The 23596-nt window shown below is 32.8% G+C and overlaps 1 pseudogene; it reads left to right on the top strand.

Moving 5' to 3' along the window:
- The first annotated feature begins 2155 nt into the window (after window positions 1–2155).
- LOC130965464 (4-coumarate--CoA ligase 2-like) lies at window positions 2156–10519 on the top strand (annotated as a pseudogene).
- The last annotated feature ends 13077 nt before the right edge of the window (window positions 10520–23596 follow it).

The following is a 23596-nucleotide window of genomic DNA, read 5'->3' as shown; positions in this document are numbered from 1 at the left end:
TTTATTTCACTTGTGTTAGATTATTACTACATAATTATTAGTTTGGAACTCTATTTTATTTCTTTTAGTTTCATCAAATTTATAATTAGATTTTTATATTTTTTAATTTAGTTATTATACTACTTTTAATTTTATAATTAGATTTTTTTATATCAAATATATTAAAACTAACAGAATAATATTTTTCTCAAAAATATATAACTAAATATCTAATTATGTTCTTAATTATAAATATCTATAATTTATAAAAAAATATTTATTTAACTTTAATATTTTTTATACTAAAAATATATAATTACAAAACTTAACACAGTGTAAGAATTTAATAAAAAAATATAGAAATCTATTTAAAAATTTAGTGATATTATAAAGATCATTAAACTTCAAAAAACTAATAAAAGTTTTAAAATTACTTATTGATAATTGTGAACATATATTTTTTCTTCAGATGTCTCGCCTTCTACTATTCCGATGAGTGAGTCATACCCTTCCTCCATCCAGCCATCGTCCCGTATCTGAGGGAGGCTGGATTCGGCGACACTATGCTCTCAGGAATTTCAAATTCAACAATTTTCTGATTACGACATTCGTAGAGCGATGGCTTCTGGATACCCACACGTTTCATCTCTCATGAGGTGAGGTCACTATCACCCTACAGGACGTGGCGTACCACCTAGGACTACACGCCCACGGGGAGCCTGTTGGAGGTGCTTCCGTGACTTCGGTAGGTGGTACAACACGGACACGTGGTAGTTGGTGGAGCAGCTGCTGGGTATCAAGCCTTCAGCGACTCCACAGCAGGCGGCGCAGAAGAAGGAGCCGTTCACGCTGAAACTCGTATGGCTACGGAACCGTGTCTGCCAGATATCCCCGACGGACGACCCAGAGACCTTCAGACAGTGCGCTAGATGCTACATCATGTTACTGATCGGAGGATATATGATGACAAACAAGTCAAACAACTTGGTCCACCTGTATTAGTTCCCACTTCTTGAAGACTTTGGGCAGTGTCGAGCGTTGTCTTGGGGCTCGGCTGTGTTGGCCTGGACATACCAATCACTGTGCTCGGCGGTACACCGAGGCGTTACGAACGCTATTGATGTCTTGCATATACCAGAGATTTATTCAGTGGTGTCCACCGGAGCAAGCGATCTACATGTATCCTATGGCTGCGAGGTAACAACTGTTTATGTCTTTATTTAGTTATCAATTTGTAACTTCTTACGACCTTCTGCATAATGAACTGCTTTTATTCTTTTGATTGGTGTCAGGTTGGTTGGATTGCAGTAGCAGAGCAAAGATCAGCATGAAGCCAGGGTCCTGCGATGGAGAGTATCAATCGACAAATTACGATTCGATGAGGTTAGTACCATGTTTGACACCACATTTTCATTTTAGTGTTTTATGTTGCATTCGTTCATAAGTGCTAATTATTAGTTATATCACAGTTCTCTCAGTCTGTGCAGTTTCACCAGGTAAGGCGACAGTTCAATGGAGAGCAATAGGTGCCTGAAACTCCAGTCAACCGTGACAGGTATTGTTGAAGTCTTATTTATCTTTGCTTTTCTAAGTTTAGAGTTAAATTATGACAATCAACAGATATACCCCAGTCAACTCTGTCATACTAGTTACTTGTCTTTATTTTTTCTGACAGACTCCTGACATCCACCGGCTGGGATGAGGATGTGTGGTGGCCTGACAGACATTACGATTAGTACGACGGATGGCGTAGCCGTTTTGATCCAGGCCACAGAATCTCCATTCTGCACACGTTTGACACCAGGCCAACCCAGGAGTATTATTACAATTGGTGGCGTGGGACTTACCGTATTAGGCATCTGTTAGGCAAGGAGGTTTTGGAGGATCTGAGGCTCGTCGAGTTACCCGCCGACGTACAACCCACTGCCAGACAGTCAAGGGATGATCTCCACCTTCTCCAAGGCGTGCCGGATCGGCGTAGGCGTACGAGGGAGGTTAGGACGGATACTCAGTGATCTGCTCGAAGGGATATGGGTGCTAAAGATCGCAGACCAGGCGAGGGGGTTAAAGGGAGAGGGTCAGGCAAAACATAGCGCATAGCTGCTTCGACGGACATCTTCGGTACAAACTTCTCGTCATCGCCCCTTTAGAAGAATCATTGTCGCCACTATCAACAATGTACTCTTTGTCAGAGTCTTCCTCACCCACCTCCATGTCCTCCACAGGAACGACTACATGAGTGGGTGGTGGTGCGAGAGATCAGTCGTCCTATACATAGATCGAGTGTACAAAACCACTACCACCAACATCTCCAACCTCGATAGAAAGCTCCATCACTTGCTCTGCCATGATTTTTCCATAAATGTCGAACATGAGTCGCACATGCTCGTCCCCTATAAGACGAAATAGTCAAAACTGGAATATTCTATTACCTGCCAGCAACCTATACCCTACCCTTCTGACGTTCCTCGTTTATGTGCCACCAAGGTTGCTCAATATCAAACTTTTCAACTCAAACAACGAACTCACAAGCTAAGTGCGCAACAGAATTGGATTCTCACACTTAAATATCACCACATTGTCGCCATTTCTCATACGACAATTGGGGTAAATACACACAACTATGTATACGCTATTGCTGGCCATTGTTGCCTTATTTTTGTGAGAAAACGAGACAGAAAAAGATATGAAATGAATGTGGAGAATGCCAAGAGTTATACATCCTTTTATAGCTATTGAAAAATTGTTTCACTGTATCTCGTTCACACTGTGAACGAGATAAGCTTCCACGTATCTCCTTTATACTGTAAACCAGATACGTATAAAATTATCTCATTCACAGTGTAAACGAAATAAGAGAGGTTGACGGATTTCGGTAAACTTTTAAAATTATTTAATTAGGTAATTATTACATTTATTTTATTTATTAAAATAAAAAATTTGAGAAAAATTTTCCATTGAAGTTTAAAAATTATTTAGTAATATATAATAGTATTATTTATTTGTTTTATTAAATTATTAAATTTTTCTCCATTATGTTAAATAAATATAAAAATATTTTATTAGATTTTACTGTCTCTATATATAAAATTATTGTGTTAATTAAATTATTGATGTCACAAAACTAATTTATTAAGAGAAAAAATTCTACTCACTTCTTTTAAAAGATACTAAAATAACACTCTAATCATTTCTTCTTTATTTGTAAAATATGCACTCATATCTCTTATAATGTTTAAAAAACCTTCTTTTCAATTAATTTTAAATTTTTTTGTGTTAACTAACGTTAATTTTATCTATTTTTTAAGAAAAAATAAATCAATTTTAACAAAAATATTTTTTAGCAAAAATTTTATTTTCTTGTGATTAAATTTTATTTACTAAAGTACCCTTTACTAAATTATTTTTTAACTGATTAAATTGTATTTTTATCGAAATATTCTTTTAAAAAATTTTTAATGATTAAAATTTTTTTTCTAAGATATCTTTTAATATTTTTTAATTGTTAAATTGTAATTTTACCAAAGTTTTTATTAACGATTATTTTTTTATTTTATTATTAATTTTTTTATGTCAATATATATTATTTTAACATTAAATTAAAAAAATCTTACCACTGTTAATATGTATGATAATTAATATTAATAAATAATTTGTTTCATAGAATTATTAAAAATTATTAACAACTTTATCAAAATTTAAAAATAAGCTGTGATGGATAAATCCCAAATTTAAAAAATTAACATCTCATTCCTTCACATCTTTACAAAATAAGTTTTTTAATTAAAATATTATTGAAAAATATCTTAGGATAAAATAATTCAATCATTAAATTTTTTTAAACATTTTGAAAAAATATAATTTAATCAATAAAAAAATAATTTGTTAAAGGATATTTTAGTAAAAAAAATTAATCACAAAAAATAAAATTTTTATTATAGAATATTTTGGTAAAACATAATTTATTTTTTCTTAAAAAATAGGCAAAATTAATGTTAGTTAATACAAAAAATTTTAAATGAATTAAAGAGGAGGTTTTTTAAAAGTTATAAAAGAGGGGGAGTGAACATTTTACAAATAGAAGAGAGAAGACCGAAGAGTATCATTTTAGCATATGAGGAAAGTATAATTTTCTCATTTATTAAACTTAATTATTTCTTTATTAGAATTTTTTAAGTTAATATATTTTATCAAATAGTTAATATATAAACAACTTTAATATTGAGTTACATTTTTGTATACCTTGATTAATTATTTTTAGTATTTGATAATGAGAAAGTGATTTAGTCACTTCAATTTTATTTACTAGAATTTTTTCAATTTTATTAGATGTATGTGCATGCAATCTAAATATCAGTAATTGAACTTAAATGGAATTTGTGTGTGTATTCTTTTTTAAATTGTTTGCAACAAACTAATAATAAAAAAATGTTTATTTGTTGGTTTTTTTTTCTTTTAAAATTAACTTTAATTTTGAAAATCACCTGTAGTTGAAAGAACTTCTCTCTATTATGAATATTATAATAAAGAGTCAATTTTATAAATATATAAAAGATAATTTTTTAATAATTATTTAATAATACATATAAAAAGAGAAAGAGATTATATTTTCCTAAAAAATATTAGTAAAATAAAAAAATAAAGTTCTACTAATCAAATTTTAATGAAAGATAACAAACTCACGGTATCATAACTCAATACTGATTGAGAATAGCCAATTTGAATTCCAACCAAATTAGTCACGAAAAGAAGATTCTTAGATGCCAACGAAATTAAGTATTAGTGCCTGCTCTTGACTTCTGATATATGTATATATATATATATATATATATATATAAAATGTGAAGATCATTAATTTTTTGTATCTACCGGTCCACGTGCATGCATGTGATATGCTACCACCATCTGACAAGCCAAATTACCAAAAACCCTTCCCCTCGATTCCTTATAAATTTCAAGCAAGCTACAACCAAATATTTCATTAGATACAACACAATCACTAAAGTGTGTGTGATAACAAACAAATTTGGTCGTACAAACGAAATAAGTAGATACCATGGCACCATCATTAGTAGCAACTTATTCCGTTGATCCAAAAAAAACCAACTTCATCAACCAAAGTTACCAAACTACCCACATCTTCAGATCAAAATTACCAGACATACCTATCAACAATACCATTCCACTCCACACTTATTCGTTTCAAAAACTTCCCCAAGTCTCCAACCGCCCGTGTCTCATCACGAGCGATGGCAAGGAGTATACCTATGATGATACCCACCGCGCTTCTAGAAGCTTGGCCATGGGCCTTTTCAACCTTGGAATCCGCAAAGGTGACATCATAATGATCCTACTCCCAAACTCTCCGGAATTCGTGTTCTCCTTTTGGGCTGCTTCTATGCTCGGCGCAGCGTCCACCCTTGCCAACCCTTCTTACACATCTCTTGAAATCACGAAGCAGCTCAAAGCCACCAAGGCCAAAATCGTCATCACACATGCCATGCACGTGCACAAGCTCAAACAAGAACAACAAGAAGAAAACACATTTATAGTAATATTTATACCAAATACATTATTTTTGTATCAACATATTATTATCTTTTTTTCATTTAAAATTGTGGTGTTTTTGTATTTATACAATATAGGTGATAACTGTGGACAAGCCACCAGAGAAGTGCATGAGTTTCTCGACGGTTTCCAGAAATGAAGGAAAGCTGCCAGAGGTGGATATTAACCCTGACGACATGGTGACACTTCTATTTTCCTCCGGCACGACGGGGTTATCAAAGGGTGTGGTTCTAACACACCGGAGTCTGGTAACAAACGTGGCTCAGCAGGTGGAGGGAGAGAACCCTAACTTGCACCTCAAGGAAGAGGATGTAGTGCTTTGTGTGCTACCCTTGTTTCACATTTACGCACTACACTGTGTGATGTTATGTTCTATGAGAGTAGGGTGTAGGGTGTTGCTTATGGAGAAGTTTGAGATGAGGGCGATGTTGGAACTTGTGGAGAAGCAGAGGGTTTCAGTAGTGATGGCAGTGCCGCCGTTGGTGGTGGCACTGTCAAAGAACCCTGCGGTGGAGGAGTATGAGCTTAGCTCCATCCGGATGGTGATGTCTGGAGGTGCCTCGCTTGCAACTGACATTGAGGAGGCTTTTCATAGTAGGTTGTCTCAAGCAATCCTTCGACAGGTACACAAATAATACCAGGCCCCAGACTGATACTAAAATTTTAATTTTAATTTTTAAAATTTTAGTATTTAAAAAAAAAGTAAAGACTTAAGATTAAAATTTTTGAGAATGAAAACCGAAATTTTAATTATATTTTATATTTAAAATATTTTAATTTTAATTAATTAATTTTTTATTTTTAATTTTTGTATAAATTAAATTAAAGTTTTATTTTTATTTTAATATTTATCTTTTATTTTATGCTAAACACAATATTAATATTTATTTTAGCTTTTGTTTCTTTGTCTCTATCTCTTAATCTCAAACTCTTTTTTCAAACACTACTTTAAGGTCATTAGGATTATATTATGGTGACTACTATACTTATAGTATTTTAAAAAATATTGTTGAAGTTAAAAAATATTTTTCTCTGATACACAATGAATTTTTATAAGTATTGCTAAAAAAGCATAATCAAAATATAAGAAAAAATATTATTTTAATTTTAATATTTATATAACTACTATAATTACTTTAATATAGACATATTAAAATTTATTATAATATTAAGTAGTTTAATTAAATATGTAAAATTATCGATATAAAAATACTATATATGAATAATATATATTAGGTCCAGAGATTGGTAGATAAATAATATTAGATTCAGAAATTGGTATTAAAAATCTTTAAAATTTTAGTATTTTAGTATTTTTAAAAAATAAGAATATAAGATATTAAAATTTTTTGGAATGAAAACTGAAATTTTAATAACATTTTATGCTTAAAATATTTTTACTTTAATTAATTAATTTTAAATTTAATTTTTGTACAAATTAAATTAGAATTTTATTTTTATTTCAATTTCTGACTTCTATTTTATATCAAACACAATACTGATACTTATTTTAATTTCTGTCATTCAGTCTTTATTTTTCAGTCTCAATTTTCTAATCTCTATCTCTCTTTCAAACACTACCTTAAGGTCAATATGATTATATTATAATGACTACTATAGTTATAGTATTTTAAAAAATATTGATAAAGTTAAAAAATATTTTTTTCTGATAAACAACGACTTTTTATAAGTATTGCTAAAAAAACATAATTAAATTATAAGAAAAAATATGATTTTAATTTTAATATTTATATAACCACCATAATTATTGTAATATAGACATATTAAATTTATTATAATATTAAGTAATTTAATCAAATATGTAAACTTATCGATATAAAAATTTTTAATTATCATTTTCATATAAAAATATCTTTATGTAAATAGTCTTTTTTTATGAATATGTCTTTGCAGGCTTTGGGAATGACAGAATTAGGACCAGTGATATCAATGTCGTTAAGTTTTGCAAAGCATCCAATGACAACTAAATTAGGATCATGCGGTACTGTCATCAGAAATGCAGAGATGAAAATCATTGACCCTCTGACAGGCTCTTCTCTCTCTTATAATACTCCGGGTGAAATTTGTATCTGAGGTGAACAGATTATGAAAGGTATATACCATGATAAAATTCACGTGTAATTATTTTTATGTAAAAGGTATATATTGTTGTAAAAATTACTTTGGGACTATCAAAAAATTAATCATCCTGAACAAATATATTTGTAATTAATCCGTCATTTTTTTCAATTAAATTTGGTTCAGCTTGTTTAGCCCATATTTTAAACATGTTTAATTTTAGAGACAAAATTTATCTGTTTAAAGTTTAAACATATATATAAACTAGTTCAATGAGTTTAATCCATTTTAACAGTCCTAAAATCAAATACAAAAAAAAAAATAAAAGTGTAATGTATACTTATTTTTTTCCTCATACAATATTTTGCAAGAAAAATATAATAATAAAAATATATAATTATAAAAAATTAATATATATAAATAATAAAAAATAAAAAAGTTGTATTTCTTAATATTTTTGTTAAAAATAATAAATAAATATATTAATTCAGTATTTTAAAATATAATGTTTAAATTTGTCTCTCAATATAATTTTTATGTCTCAATATTTATATCTTAATGTTTCATACTTAAAAACAAACGCAATTTAAAGACTTTTTTAACTGATTTTCTATTTAACACTGCAACTTATATTTTGGTAATTTCTTGGATACCTCAAATATAAATAGGTATTATTAATTTAAAATATATCAAATCATTTAATTGTACTCAATATATTTTGATCCATATTTTTTATTTATTATTCAAAGATATTTTTATAGAATAAATTATTAAAATTACTTTGATTTTTGAAAACATGATAAAAATATCTTTTACTTTTTTAATTGATGATAAAAATTCCTTTTTCTAAGGACAAAAATATTTGTAGAATATTTTAAAATGTGACAAAAATGCTTAATATTAAATATTTATTCTCTAAAAATATTTTAGCATTGGATTTTGATTTTTTTTTACAAACATAATTAAAAAATTTAGATATTTTTATCTTTAATATTTAGTAATTTTACTCTTGGTAGATATTTTGCAATATTTTTCAATGGCCAAAGATTTTAAAAAAAAAATAAAAAAATTAGAGATTAAATTTTAATATAATTTTATTTATTTTATAAATAATTATTCAAATATTCATACACAATCTTAAATCAAATGAATAAATGATTTATCAAATACAAAAAATATTTGTCACTTATAAAAATATAATATTCTTTCTCTCTATCTCGCCCTCCTATTTTGAAATATCAGCTTGTTCCTTTTTTATTTTTCCAAAAATCGAACCAATATATTAAAACAGATTGGATACTAATTTTCTTATTTTTACAATTTCACAATATTTAAAGATATAGTATATAGAAGAATGAAGAACACCAAACAACAATATTTGGATTTAATTATTTTTAGAGAAACTCTTTTATAAATTGAACGGCAAGTTACTATCTTTTTGAATTATATATATGTTCTTTAATTTCATGTTTTTTTCATTAACACATGATACTTTATGATTAAACAATTAATGTAACAAATATATTGTGTAGGATATCTGAATAATGAGAAGGCGACAGCAGAAGCAATTGATGAAGAGGGTTGGCTTCATACCGGTGATATTGGGTATGTGGATGATGATGATGAACTTTTCGTTGTTGATAGACTCAAGGAGCTCATCAAATTCAAAGGCTTTCAGGTATATATTCTTAATTAATCTACATATTTTTATTAATGGATTTTCATGTTAAATACGATACTAACATTTTCAAAACAAATATAATGCAATCCACGCGTTGATTTAATTTCTAAAATAATATAACATGATTAAAGCATTTTTAGTAACACCAATTGGCGATTTGATTTTGATAACTACTGTAATCTTTTTAAAAAATATTTTATTTAGTCTCAAAAGCTAAATATAATTAATAAATTAATATCATGGTAATTATGCTTATTATTATTCCTTTAATTTTATCATATACAATATTAGGTAGCTCCGGTAGAACTTGAAGTCCTTCTTATGAGCCACCCTTCCATTGAAGATGCAGCTGTTGTCCCGTAAGTATATATAATTATATATATGTTTAATTATTCCGTTGGTCCTTATAATTTTATAAAATTTTTAATTAGGTTTCTATATATATATTTTTTAATTTAGTTCTCATACTAAATTTTTTTTTTAATTGGGTTTCTATACTTTTTTTTTTATTATTTGAATCTTTGTACTAATTTTTCTTTAGTTGAGTCTCTATACAATTAAATCAATTACGAAAGACCTAATTAAAAAAAAAAATTCATACAAGAACCAAATTAAAATAAAAAAAATATAAAAATCTAATTAAAATTTTTTTTAATTATAAGACTAAGAGAATAATTAAACTTTATATATATATATATATATATATATATATATATATATATATATATATATATCATCATTGAAATTAATTAAGCTAGCTATTAGCTAATAATAATAATAATAATATTATTATTATTATTATTATTATTATTATTATTATTATTATTATTATTATTGAGTAATAATAAGTAATTAAATGGTTTGTTGCACACACATGCATATATAGGCAAAACGATGATGTAGCTGGTGAAGTACCAGTTGCTTTTGTGGTGAAGTCATCAAATGACCCTATTACTGAAGATGCTGTAAAGGACTTTATAGCTAATCAGGTAAATTATATAATATATATGATGTATATTAATTAATTGTATTTGATAAAAAGATAATTCATTAATAAGACAATGCATGACATTTTTTAATTTAATTTGTTGTGAACAGGTAGTATTTTACAAGAGGCTACATAGAATAATTTTCATTGACGCAATCCCAAAATCTTCAATCGGCAAGATATTAAGAAAAGAACTCAAAGCAAAGCTCGCTAGCTACCATTAAATTCGCTGCATTTAGTTTGTTTCTTATTCTATATACAAAGTCAATGATGATGTCAATGTGTCTTTGTATGTTTTATTCCCTATGATGGATTGAAGACTATGATTATTATTATTATAATAAATTAATCGAGTGATCACACATTTAACTACTTAGATAAGTACTGAGAGTCTAAATTTCCATCTTATATATATATAGTAAATTATTAATCAATAATACACCTTTAAATAATATTCATTAAAATACGGATAAAGTATTAAATTGCTCTCTTACGTTTAAACGTAATCTTATTTTAGTTCTTAAAGTTTAAAGTATCTTATTTGAATTAAAAAAAAATTATTTAGTTTTAATATAGTCCAACCGTGAGATCAAAATTAAATAATTAACGAAAAAATGTCCTATATAACAATAATACAAAAACAAAGTCGATAATATGGAGAACAAGTACAAGCTTTAGAGACACAAAATCAACTATAGATGTATCAATATATTTATTTATTATTCTTTTTACAATTTAAATAAAATATTTTCTATATAACTAAAGAGAATGATAAATAAATGTATTGATGCATTTACGGTTCATTTTGTGCCTCTGGAACTTATATTTGTTCTCCAAATTATCAACCTTATTCTTATACTGCTGCCATGTAAGATATTCCGTTAATTATTTAACTTTTATCTCACAATGGGATTGCATTGAAGTTAAATGAAATTTTTTTGGATTCAAATATATCACTTTTCTTGGGCCACCATGAGGAGCTTTAATTTTGACCATCAGAAAGATTTCGGGGAGGAATCAAGTGAGAGAACATAAGATGATAAGACACCACATCCAACTCAAAACCCATCTTATGTTCTCTCACTTGATTCTTTCCCGAAATTTTTCCGGTGGTCGAGAGCTCCCCACGGTATCCCAACAAGTGGTATCAGAGCCGATAGTTAATCGGACTGGTTTTAACTTTTAAAGGGTATTCAAGGTGAAACATCAAAAGTCTTTCCGCCAAAGGTGGTCCCGGCAGCGTATCCCACGGTGTTCTACAGCGGTGTGATAGACGAATACTCATATGTGGTGGAGGAGCTAGAGGGGAGTTGATACTTGATGTGGAGGCTCACACTTGAGGGGGAGATTGTTAATGTTACAAGTGTGAAGTATGTGAAATTAGTCTCACATTGAAGAAAATAAGAAACATTGAGGAATTTATAAGATGAGAGATCCATTAATTTGACCTCTTAAAGTTTCGAGTTGGATGTGGTGTCTTCTCATCTTATATTCTATCACTTGATTCTTCCCCAAAATCTCTTTGGTGGTCGAGAGCTCCCATAGTGGCCCTATGGACCAATTTAATACTTTACCCTTAAAATATTATGCATTTGGTTTATAATATTTGTCATGTAAATTGGTTAATTCCTCTATAAATTTTGACTAACCTTTCTTTTTTTTAAAGAAAAGAAAAAAGAAATTGAGTAACCTAAATATCAAGGATTGGTTATAAAATTATTTAAAAATATCTTTATTAATAACTAATTTATTATGTTTATAGTTCATAATCGTTTATTATTTCCTAATTTATTGTGTTTATATATTCTTCATGAAACAAAAAAAAAAAAATTAATTAAAATGTGGAAAACAAAGATAGACATTTGCTTATAAAAAAAATTATTGTGTTATCTAAAAAACGGATATGGATGTATTATATATCTGTCTTATTTTAATTGCACTTTGGCTTGTTGAACTCATCACAATTTTTAAGGGCCATTTTTCTCTTAATGAGTGAAGGAAAGGGTATTTTATTGGTTACTCCAATTAATATACTAATTAACTAAATGTTAACTTTCACCTTTCAGTTATTTCAAGATATCATAATTTGCTCAACTAAGTAATTAATTAAGTTTATATTTCCATTCATGTAAACTCCTATAAATCTTATTTAATTAGAACAAAAAACTTAATTAGAACAAAAAATGACTAAGCCAGCAAAGTCACTTTTTTTCACTCTCTTCTTCACAATTTCATTGCTGATGCATGCTCAGTCTTGTTACAAACAGGAATATATTAGTACAAGCTATTTTCAATTTAGTGTATACAATAATTAGCAATAAATGCAAAAATCATAAAGTATTATATGTATATGTAGATCTATATTGTGAATTGGTAATGTTAAAGAAAAAAAAAGTCAGAATTTCTTTTATTTAACATAATAATTAATAAATATTAAATAAAATAAGTTATAACTGATTTTAGCTAATTTTTTTGTTATTAAATAATTTTTATTGTATATACAGGGAAAAAGAAATAATAATTGGGATAAATTCTTCACACAATCATGCCATCATTTAAAAGTTTATTTCTCTAATATAATTTTAGATTAGATATTTTGATTTTTAATAAATTTATATCATTCTAAAGATCTATAAAAATTATTTTCGTCAAATAGATTGATCACTTTATCAATATCAATAAAATTTTTAATATACATGAACAAATAAATTTTTAATCAATTTTATTATAAAATAATTAGATAAAAAATATCATTGTAAGATAAATTATTATCTTCAAAAAAAGAATCAATCCCAAAACTTTTATGGTAACAAAGAGAAAAAAATTTATATCTAAATTTTTTTAAGAACCAAGTTGGGTGCTTACACTAAAAATTATTATAAGATGCTATATATCTATATATATATATATATATATATATATATATAATATTCACATATATGAATAATAATATAATATTGATTTAACATATGATTATTAATATATAGTATTTAGCATTTATACAATAATATCCTACATACGATAATAATTTGCTATAATTAAAAATATGAATATAAATATTAATATATAATATTGATTTAAAATATATATATATACTAACATTCAACATTCACTAAATTAATATTAATGTCATATTTTTTAAATTAATAATAATCTATCATTTCTAGATTATTATATAAGACATGTCATATTTTTAAATTTAATAATAATATATAATTCTCAAATTATTACACAGTAAAGATAACAATCAACAATAAAAGATATTAAAAATTATTTACATGCTAAATTTATTTTTATATAACTAATATATATTTTTCTGTATTTTACATTCTAATATTAACATTTAAACATTATTTTAATTTTAATATTACTAATTACATTGTCTTAACATTAATATTTAAAATGATTTAAAATATTAATAACTTAAAAAAACAATATCAACAGTAAAATATATATATATATATATATATATATATATATATATATATATACATTAACAAAATAATAACTTACATGTTGAAAATAATTTAAATCTGCAACAGTATTCTTTTGAACAAATTAAATCTCACACCATTTTTTTCAAATAATGTATGGACACTCACTCTTTTGAGATTCTCACCTATAATGACCCTAATTTTCAGTAGTGATTTTGGAAGTATTTTATCACTACTACTATATTTTTAGCATTTTGGGAGACTGCGAGAAGGAAAAAGAATTTTGTAGAAGGTGACCAGATGGAGAACAGTTATTTTAGAGAAAGTATGATGAGGTAATGGAATATAACGAAGGTTTAGAGAGTATTAAAGATATAATTATTAGTGTTACATTTTTTTATCAGTTGAAGCTTTTGAGATGAGTTGTATCATGACATGGTATTAAAATTCTAGATTTGAAAGGTTAAGAGTTCGATCTTTAGTGAATCCAAAAACTAATTTAAAATTTTGGGAAGATGATTATTATCCCTAGTATTCGAATAATTATTCTAAATAATATAGGAAATAACTTGTATAACCCATTGAAGTGTGTCGCCACTCCAACATCTCACCATTATCGAAAAAAAATTGTTAGTATCTCGCCATTGCCGAAAAAATTACCCTCCTCCTATTTATTCATTTATAATATATTAAAAGAAAAATTGTAAAAAATTTTAAAATTATCTTTAAATATTTGAAATCTCTTTATTTTGTCATAGAAATTAAAATTCTTTTTAATAGTATAACCTTCTATTTTTATATTAGGGTAAAAAACCATATTAAGCCAAATGGGTCAAAAAATAACGTAAATACGCCAAAGCAAAAATCGTTTCAGTAATAAGCCAGACCGTATTTTTATATAATTCGAACCAGGTTGGTTCGAACTCTAAATGGTAGTAAATCGAACCTGGTTAGTTTGAATTAGGTGATTTTTTTTGTTAATAATTCGAACCAGCCTGGTTCGAATTAAGAATGAACGTAATTCGAACCAAGGTGGTTCGAATTATAGAGAGAGATGGTTTCCTTGTAAATCGAACCGGGCTGGTTCGAATTACATAAAAAATAGTTCCAACCAGACCGGTTTGAATTATTGTGAGACTGACTGAGCTATGTATCTATGGACGAGGCAGATCCGAATCGGCCAAAGAGGTGCGGCCTATGTCGCCAACCCGGCCTATGTCACCAATCATAGTTCGAACCAGACCGGTTTGATTGTTTATGAATAATGCAACACTTTCCGTGGATGCACAATTTAATAAGAAAAAAAAAAACACTAAACTGTTTCAAGATTCGTTGATCATACGAAGTGAATGTCCCACAAGAGAAATAAAAAAAAAATATAGGTGAACAGACTATAACATAATAAAGTAAATGAACAAAATTGGTGGAGTGAAAAAATGGGTGACAAGACATAACACTGTCACCGAGTTTCAAATATGATGACGGAAAAGACTCAAGAGTAGTAGTAGTACTTTAGTAGCCTAGTAGTAGTGGTGTCTCCTCTCCAACACTCTAACATGCCTTTTTGTTTGAAATGCTCTTCTTTGGGGTTAACTTAGCGGAGAAGTATTATTTAAAGACAATAATTAAAATAAAATATTATTCAGTAATAAAAATTAAATATTAGAAACTGTCCAAACTATCGAAAAAAAAGTACAAACCACTATCATACATGATTGAACTTTAAAGAAAAAAATACATGAAACATGAATCATCTAAACAGATGAGACCCAGTGCCACAGCGATGGGGTACCCGTGCCCTCTGACCTCGGCGGATCAACGGCTCCTCATCCTCGATGTCATCCCCGTCATCCGGTGGGGCAGGCTGTGCTGGTGGCGCAACATGCAGGGGTGTCGCCAAAATCCCTGCGACAGACTCTGATGCAGCGGTGAAGGCGGATGGAGGAGTACCTCCGAGACAGAACTGGTGACCAGCGGATGAGGATGGAGGCTCATTCAGATCAACATCTAACGGGGCCTGTGTGCCTGAGGTCTGACCACCACTGCACGGAGTCGCGTCCCCCTGCATGATGGCGGTGATCTCCTCAAGGAAGCGTGGACTCCCAAAGTCCCCAACAAGCGTGTCTGACCCAATGGAGTCTGACCACTGTGATCCGGAGATGCGCCAAGGTGTCCCCCCCTGCTCAGGCTGGTCATCGGCTGGCACACCAACGAAGTAATCTCCAAGAGGGCCTGATCCAAGTACAGCGTCACCTGTGTCAGCCCCGGCACCCATCCCTGTACCATACCACTCACCTGCATGACCATGATCGTGTGTGGTAGTACCAGCAGATGCAGCAGCCCCTGAACCACCCCCACCAACGGGCCGATGCTGATCGTCGGTGTCGTCCCCATGGTCAGCACGACCCCTCGCCCTACCTCGCTGGCCTCGTCCTCCGCCTCTAGCGGGACCGGCGTCGTAATCATCGTGCACAGCATGGTCAGACCACCTCCACTCACGCTGGCTCCTCTGTGTCTCCACACCCATCCTCCTCTCAACCCTACGCCTGTCCGGCACATCCTCAGGACGATCCATGTCTGGAACTCGCCCCGGACCCCGCTGTGAGGCCTCTAATGGAATAGGAACTGCTCTAGGATCCCCGAACTGCGACTCCGGAGACAAGAACCTCTTCCCATACTGACGCCACCAGTCAAGGAACGCATGCGAAGGTCCGGGGTCGCCTACAACGTCGAACCTCAGCACACTGTCCTGACGAGAGTCCCAAAGGAGATGCCACCTCTGCATGGGGAATGGGCTGAACCCCACCAAACTGCGGAAGAACACGATCTATCTGATGCCACTCTATCACAGCAAAGTAGATCAGCGCCGTCACAGAGCGCCACAACGCCATATGCCTAGGCTCCAAAACCTCTGGATGCACAACCTGAAGTACGTCGGGAGTACTATACGGCATCCATAGAAACTGCAAAAGGAACTCACCCTTGTCAGGGCAAATTTACCACACAACTAGAAATGCTAGATTCTAAAAGGACACTTGTTAAGTAGCATACTCACCTCCCCATCCTGTAACCGGTCTATCCTGAGCCTCTACATCTGCACTCTAGGACCCTTCTCGCTACCGGAAGGGTTGTAACCTGACCATCTGCACCATACACATTTGTTACATCAACAGAAATATTAATGACTACGCAGGTATGTATGTCAAATTGAAATAGAGAAGGCCTAGTATAGTACCTGGATGCCAATGGCCAGCTCGACTCATCATATCCTGCAGGCCTAAACCGAGGAAAGCGCCAAAAGATCCAAGACCGCATGCTCCTAATGCATCGCTGGGGCTACTCACAAAATGAAACGCTCAGTTAGAACCGGCTTAAAATCCAACCACAACCATAAGCAGCACGATAAATCATCAACATACCGTTCTGCTAAATAAGACCGCATAACATTACATGAAAGATAAGCAACTGGAAAACAAATCACCAACATAAAACCACTAACGTAAACCACTAACGTAAACCACTAACATAAACCGTTTGCATAAACCACTCGCAAAAACCGCTAACACAAACCACCAACATAAACCACTAACGTAAACCACTAGCATAAACCACTAACTTAAACCACTAACTTAAACCACTAACATAAACCATCTACATAAACCACCAACAAAAACCACTAGCATAAACCGCTAACTTATACCACTAACATAAACCACTAACATAAACTACCAGGATATACCACTAACTTAAACCACTAGCATAAACCAATAACTTAAACCGCTTACATAAACCACTAACATAAACCACCATCTAACCCACATGCAAAATCACTAAGCCACAAATACCGCTAGAATAAAAATTATTTCCATACTAACCTCCTCGTTGATGACCCCGGCTATATGAGCGACTCCGTCCAAGCGATATAACCGTGCCGGATCGTCCCCCATAAGCAGAGTATTCCGTTCAGGTCTTCGTCGGAGAGAATCTGGGTCGTTTTCTCTGAGATTTTGTGGGGTAGGGGGGAGGAATAATAGTTCGAATGAGGGTGACTCGAACTCCTTATATAGCCGAATCACCCATAATTCGAACCACCTTGGTTCGATTTATTAAAGAGCGCTCCAAGGGTAATTCGAACCAGCTTGGTTCGAATTACATGTGTTGCAGAATTGGCCATAGTTTGAACTAGCCTAGTTCGAATTACATGGGATTGGAGTTCGAACCACCTTGGTTCGAATTACATTGAAATCTCCACTTCCCTAATTCGAACCACCCTGGTTCGATTTATTCAACTTTATAGTTCGAACCACCCTGGTTCGAATTACATAAAAATAGCACCTGGCTTATTGCTGTAACGATTTTTGCTTTGGCGTATTTACGTCATTTTTTGAGCCAGTTGGCTTATTATGGTTTTTTACCCTTTATATTATATTATATTATTATTGTCATGTTCTCTTAATATTTATTTTTCTTTTACTTTTTCTTAATATATATTATTTTATTTTAATTATAATTGATTTATAAATTTATTTTATTCTCTCGTATAAAGTTTATGTCTTTTTTTTAATTAGTATTTAATTTTATATTTTTTATATTTTGTATTTTTTATTTTTATATTGGTTATTTTATATACTTCAATGTTGTTGTCAAGGTTCCCCTCACTTTAGTGGCACCGCCATGAGTAGTAATGACTGATGAGTCAGAACTCTCTTTTGGACTTTGAAATTCGATTAAATTAAAAAATATATTAAAATCTTTAATTTTAGAATAAATGAGATCTTTTTTAAATTTGTTTTTTAAGTAATTTTTTATTATATTAATTTAACAAAAAATAAAACAAACACATTTAAAAAGATTTAATATTTTTTAATTTAAAATAAAAATTTTAAAAATAATTTAAATAAAAATAAATTATTTATTATTTTAAATGTCTTTTAAACATAATTAAAAAATTATACCATAAATTAAATCATTTTTTTAAAAATATCATTAAAAATTATAAATAATTATTTATTTTTAAAATAAACATCACTAAAAAATAAATATGACAGGGGTAGGATTAATTGTCTATTTTTTTTTTGTCTTTACCTTTTAACCGTTGTTGACTATTAGAATTAGTATCAATAAATTTAACCATATTTAACAAAAATAAATAAATAATAAATAAATTTATAAATAAATTTAAATACATATAAGAAGGTAATGATTTGTATTTAATTGGTTTGATATTTTTTTTCTAAAAAAAAATGTGTTTTTAACGTTTCAAGATAAAATAATTAACAAGAATTTTGTTACGGTAGGTAACCGGAGATTAATAGAATGGATGGCGCTAGTTGGCCCAATCGTCTGTGGAGGGTAGTCTCCGAGCTGGTTTGCACGCTGGAGCCTCCTTCCGACTTGTGTACGTGAGTGAATGGGGGGTGGTACCTGCAAAGACACTCCGATGCCTAAGATAGCAAGGATGTGAGCAGGTCTAGAGAGTATTGGGCTTAGAGATACCTGAGGGGAGTCAGTGTATTTATAGTGGTGAGCCAATAACCACCGTTGGAGTAGTGCCATATTTTTAGGGTATTAACCGTCCCACTATCTTAGGGAGGTTAAGATATGGCTCGATAAAGTAGTTAGAGAGATTTTAGGGGCAGTTACTCATTTGAATGAGTGCTTATCTGCCAGCTATTCTCCGTTCCGACTTCTTTGGAGTAAGTCGGGTTTAACACCGACTTCTTAGTGCGAAGGTTGGCGTTCAGCAAGGCTCAATCCTCTGGACTAGGCCTTTTATTTGGACCTGGGCCTTTATTATTGGGCCAGGGTATGAACAGTGCCCCTACTTGAGCCCAAGATCTTTATAAGACTTGGGTTCGAGTATTTTACTCGGGGTCGTAGACGACTTGTTGGAGGACCGACGTGATTTTCTGAAACCGACGTGACTTTCCGTGTCTTTTTGGTTCTGACAGTTACGTCTAATCAAACGTCGTGTCCGTTAGGGATGTGCGTAGACTTTGGTAACGGTGCATTCTCATTAATGATTGCCCCGCTTTTACCATTATGTCCCTTAGCATGTTTATAAATACTTTCCCTCTCTTTCATTTTTTCGTTTCTGCAATTTTTCAAATTTCTTCTTGCTTTGTTCGTGCTTCATTCTTGCGTTTGGAGACCTCTGCTTCTTCCAACCTTCGCTTTTGGACAAAGGTTAGTGTTTACTTTTATGACATGCTTTGTGTTTGCATGCTTTTATTTTCTTTGGAGAGGGAGAAATGACGTTGTAGGCTTTCGTATCCCTTTAGGGACTCTCGTTTTTTATTCTTTTTCCGTTTTCCTTTGTAGGTTTTCATCGTGTTTTTAGAAAAATGTCTTCTGTAGAAGCTCTTTCTCAATGGGTTGATGTCACAGTCTTAGGAGAGGAACCTTTGGTCGATGCTGAGTTTATTACTCATCTTCGTACTCATCACAGGATTTGTGTTTCTGAGGATGACGAGCCAAAGTATGAGTTGGTAGTCCCGGGTCCAGAAGACCGGGTTTGTTTTGGGAGGGCCAATGAGGCGGCCTCTCATTTTTTCTTTATGTATGAATGTATGATCACCCGTTTGGGTGTCTTTCTTCCTTTTTCGGATTTTGAGATGTCTGTTTTGCACCACTGTCGAGTTGCCCCTACCCAGCTTCACCCCAATTCTTGGGGTTTTCTGAAAATTTATCAATTTATTAGTCATGCTTTGGACTTCCCGACCTCTTTGAGGATTTTCTTTTTTCTTTTCCACATGACTAAGCCCTTTAGTGGGCTAAACAACAAGCAGCAATGGGTGTCTTTCCGAGCCATACAAGGTCGGAGAATTTTTCAACCTTTTTGACGAATCCTTCCATGACTTCAAAAATTATTTTTTCAAAGTGCAAGCTGTAGAGGGTCACCACCCCTTTTTTCTGGATGATAACTCTTCTCCTCGCTTTCCCTTATATTGGCTGGAGGCCTCCCCTTGTGAGAAATATGGTCTGGATGACCTGGATGAAGTAGAGGCTGCCATTGTGGGGTTCCTCCGAGAAGTGTGGGGGAGGGCCCCATACTTGGATACTAAAAAGTTTCTCCAAGGGTCTCCGACCTTTATCCAAGCACAGCTAGGTAGCTTTCTCTTGTTTGTTAGATTCTCGACTTGTTAACTGATCATTCCGACTTGTTTGATTCCTTAGCTATTGTTTTCTTTTTTCAGAAATGGCAAAGACAAACGCTCAGGAATCTTTCCAGAGAGTCCAGGAGGCCAAAGCCAAGTCTCGCGCTCGGACTGGTGGTGCCAGGGTTATCTCTCCTCCTCCTCCTCCTCGGAACGTTGGGACTCTTTCCAAGCCCATTGTGATTTCTTCTTCCGCTCCCTCTCAGTCGCCCCCCGTCGTCCGACCTTCCCCTGGTCCAAAGAAGCGCAAGACCTTAGAGTCTGGCTCTTTTGGTGAGGTTAAGGCGGATGCTATTGCGTTCGTCCGAAAGAATATCTATCCCCATGCTCGTATAAGCATGGATGATATGTCCGTTCGGAGCCACCATACCACTATGATCGAGGAGAGTCTCAAAGCGGCGGGGGTCTGTGGCAAACTCTTGGATATTTTCGAGAAGGCTCCTCTCAGCTCTTTAGGGATGACCTCGAGGGTCGAGGAGCTGGAAGGAAGGCTTCGTTCATACCAAGAGCATGAGGGAGAGTTGAAGAAGGAAATCGCCAAGCTGAGGGAGGAGAGAGATACCCTCCGGGAGAAAGGGAAGGTTTTGCAGGCCCAATGCAACATGGAGATGGAGTTGAGGAAAACAGTGCATGCCAGCTATCAAAGTTTATTCAATGATCTCGTGTCTGTGAAGAATGATCTGCTGAATTCTCGGAAGGCATATGATGAGTTGGAGGACTCTATCGCTGATGGCGCCGAGGAGTCTTGGAGGATCTTCCTGGAGCAAGTCAGAGTTATTGCTCCCGACTTGGATCTTTCTCCTTTACATCCTGACAAAGTTGTTATTGATGGTGCCATTGTGGATCCTCCTGCCCCCATAATCGTTTCCGAGTCAGAATTGAAGACTCGGGGGCAGAGGATTATTGAGTCCCCTCCTCGTTCTAAAGACGCTCTGAGTTCTTCAGTAGATCCTCCTATCTCTTCATCTCCCATGGATGCCTCTGGTGGCGCTCCTCCTGACTCTGGTGGTGGTGATCCTTCTTCTAAAAAATGATTTGTGGCTATTTGGGGTCCGGCCTGTGGGCCCCCCGTTTTTAAACTCTTTATTTATTTCTAGTTGGTGGTGTTGATTGAACAATTTCCTTTGGCCTTTTAAGGCCGTAAACAAAATATTTTATGAGTACCCTTTTTAATAAGGGTTTTAACTTAACAAAATAAATACCCTTTTTTGGATAAGGGTTTAAGTTACCTTGTGTGTATATGCTTTTTTGATTTTCCGAAGTCCCCTTGATCTTTTCTTGAAAACCTTTCCCTTTGGCTTGTTTGTTTTTCTGAGCCTTTTGTTTAAGGACTTTTGAGACAGCCTTTAAACTTTTTCCTAGGTTTTTCAATCTCTTTTTATTATCCCTTATACTCAACTTCGCTCTAGTGAGTTCTTATGACTTAAGTTATTTTTGCGATGCGTTTTTCTTCTACTCGGTCCTTCACTCCGATTTACGGGTCGAAGTATTTCCGAGCTTTTCTACTCGGGTTCTCATTTCGACTTATAAGTCGGATTGTTCCCGAGTTTTTTACGATCAACTCATATAACCTCTTTACACCAACTTGTACCTCGTCGTTTTATCCTGACGACCATCTAGGTCGGTTCATGGGATTTTCACGTTTTGTCGAGCTTAAGTCGGCGCGTTTCGTAGAAAGACTTAGAAAATAAAAAGGATTTTATAAGAAATATTGTAGATGAAAAAGATCTTTATTAATTGGGGAGGTACCTTCTTGCTACTAAGGGTTTTAATAGCCTATTTTCCCTTAGCCTCTACTATGATACCTCGTTAAAAACCCTTCTTCAGAAAAAACCCTTTAATTTTGGGAAAAAATCATGAAGTTGGGAAAAGAGTACATCAGGGAGTAGAGTTCGCTTTTAACTGTAGTACCTTTTCATATTACAAGCATGCCACGACCTTGGGAACTCAGTGCCGTTCAGGTCGGTTACTTTATAATAACCTTTTCCTAAAACTTCATTGACTTTGTATGGTCCCTTCCAATTTGCGGTGAGCTTTCCTTCTCCTGATTTGTTGACTCCGATGTCGTTTCTGATTAAGACCAAGTCATCCGGAGCAAATGTTCTTCGAATGACTTTTTTGTTGTTCCTTGTAGTCATCCTTTGCTTCAACGCTGCTTCTCTTATCTGGGCATCTTCTCGGACTTCGGGGAGCAAGTCGAGCTCCTCTTTGTGCCCCTGTATGTTTCCGATCTCGTCATGGAGAATTACCCTTGGGCTTTGCTCATTGATTTCTATTGGTATCATTGCCTCTACACCATAGACTAGCCGGAAGGGTGTTTCTCCAGTGGCGGATTGGGGCGTTGTTCTGTAAGCCCATAGCACTTGAGGGAGCTCTTCAGCCCAAGCTCCTTTTGCTTCCTGCAATCTCTTCTTTAGCCCTGCCAATATGACTTTGTTGGCTGCCTCGGCTTGCCCATTGGCTTGTGGGTGCTCCACCGAGGTGAACTGATGTTTGATTTTCATACTGGCTACCAAGCTTCTGAAGGTAGCATCAGTGAATTGGGTTCCATTATCCGTAGTGATAGAATAAGGTATCCCATATCTTGTGATGATATTTTTGTAGAGGAACCTCCGACTTCTTTGAGCGGTGATGGTAGCCAATGGTTCTGCTTCTATCCACTTTGTGAAATAATCTATTCCCACGATCAGGTATTTGACTTGTCCTGGCG

Source organism: Arachis stenosperma, chromosome 3 (assembly GCF_014773155.1).
Source record: "Arachis stenosperma cultivar V10309 chromosome 3, arast.V10309.gnm1.PFL2, whole genome shotgun sequence".
In the NCBI taxonomy this organism is placed as follows: Eukaryota; Viridiplantae; Streptophyta; class Magnoliopsida; order Fabales; family Fabaceae; genus Arachis; species Arachis stenosperma.
The sequence above is the reverse complement of the archived record's forward strand: the minus strand, read 5'-3'. Positions and strand labels throughout refer to the sequence as shown.